This window comes from Mauremys reevesii, unplaced genomic scaffold (genome assembly GCF_016161935.1).
Source record: "Mauremys reevesii isolate NIE-2019 unplaced genomic scaffold, ASM1616193v1 Contig3, whole genome shotgun sequence".
Lineage (NCBI taxonomy): Eukaryota > Metazoa > Chordata > Testudines > Geoemydidae > Mauremys > Mauremys reevesii.
This window is the reverse complement of record NW_024100840.1, coordinates 2534969-2536961: the sequence shown is the minus strand read 5'-3', so window position 1 is coordinate 2536961 and position 1993 is coordinate 2534969.

The window sequence follows — 1993 nt, the reverse complement described above, 5'->3', positions numbered from 1 at the left end:
GCAGTGCTCTGGGTCTTTGGTGGCAGTTCGGCGGCAGGTACTTCACTCACTCATGGTGTGTTTGGCACCACCAAAGGACCCACTGCCGAAATGCCTCCAAAGACCCATGGAGCGAGTAAAGGACCCGCCGCCAAAGACCCGGGGTGCTACCCCGTCAGCAAAAGCACCGCCTGGTGAGTAAAAGCGCTGCAGCGGGTGGCGCCTTTTTTTGTGATTGCTCCCCCTGTTCGCTACACCTGGCTGCACCACTGGCAGGAAGGGTTTGGATTCCTCCAGGCACAGGATTTTTTTCTATAGCCCATTAAAATCCTATCTATTGTGTGAGTGTGTGTATCATCCTGATTCCCTTTGTGTGTTAGGCTGAGCTCTGTGAGGGGGCATGTAATCCCCTCACCAGGCAGGAAGTGGTCAAGGAGCTGCTCTGGGGTGGGGCAAACCCAGCGCACCCATGAGCCATGTCGGGAGTGGAGTGGGAGTTGAAGATGGGGGAAGCCAAGCTCAGCAGTGGGCTGCTCTGGGAGGAGAGTTGGGTGCTGAGCTCTAAGTGAGAGACCTGGCAGAGAGCAGAGCCTATGCCCTGGCCTGAAAGTACGTCCAAGTCTCCTGCAGTGAAGGGGATTGTAACCATATTCCTCTGCTGGTGAAGCAGCAGACACTGAGCTGGACTGTAGCCAGTCCAAGGCCCTTCTGGAAAAGAGGCCAGTGGCCCAGCTGGGAGTGTCTGGATATTACCTTTGCCTTCATTTTCCTGCTGCTAATTTGTATATGTCCTGGGAATCTGGACAGGGTGAGCACTGTTTTTCCCTGCTAGAGAGGCCAGTCCCAGAATGGGTTTACACCCCCACAACACACCAAGGGACACTGTCGAGAGACCAGCACCCTGCCAATCCCATTGTATTACTTCGACTGTCTCCGGATTCAATAAGCAAGTCATGTGTCTGCGTCTGCTCCTCTGCCATAAGGATATTATTTACTCCAGCTCATTTGCTTTGATGTGTCTTCAGTTAAGTGTTGAGTTTGTTTAGTTTTTCCCTGGCTGGTTTCTCTTTGTATGTGATGAGTCCTCTGTCTTCGCTGTGTTTTAGATCAGAAATCCCTTTGTGTAGCTATTAAAATAATTCGCCCTCTAGATACAGCTTTAGGAAATGGTTGATAGTTCATATGGGGTTATTTAATGTAGCATTGCCAGCAATTTCACTCTATCCCCACTTCTGTATCTTAGCAGGATTTTATTGCACCATCCCCTGGTACCAGATAAATTATTTTCAGTTGTGTACAGTATAGAAGGGGTCAGCCTAGAGTCAGCCATAGATCACCTAGACCATTACAGACCAATCATACATTTTTATGGGGTGGTGAATATTCACACCATATTTAAGGTTATAACATAATTACTGTTGAAATCCGAATTGTCACTCCTCCCTTTGGTCAACAGATGTAGCTTTAAAAAACTGCTTTGCCAGTTCTGAGCCCAGCAGAGTCTGTCGGGCAAAGTTGAAGTCACTTGCCCAGGGAGAAGCACTGACAGGTAGAGTGCTCTCATTACAGTTTCCCAGCTCTGCTTCCTCTCTTCATTGAAGAAGGATGTGAGGAGCAAAAAGCACTGTTCTGCAACAACTGTAGCTCCAGCTTACTTTCAAACCCTCAACATTTTTCACAAAACACAGTTGCTGTTTTCTGGGCATCCGTACTCATTTAGATTTTGTTCAGTATGTTTGCTCTGTGATTTGATTTAAAAGTGCATTTTTAAAATACGCTTAAAATAAATAAATCACATTGCCACACGTATATTGTGTAGCTGCCTCAGTATCAGTACAATTATTTGCTGATTAGAGAACAGCACTTCTTTTGTTTCTATAATTAATGTGTAGCAAGTAGAAAATGAATAGGGGATAAAAGTCAAACAGGGAGAAGGTGAATAAGGATATATCACATCCTTAGTGTAACAATGTTACTGTTGTGTTTTAGGGTTGTCTGAACTTCTGTTACCACC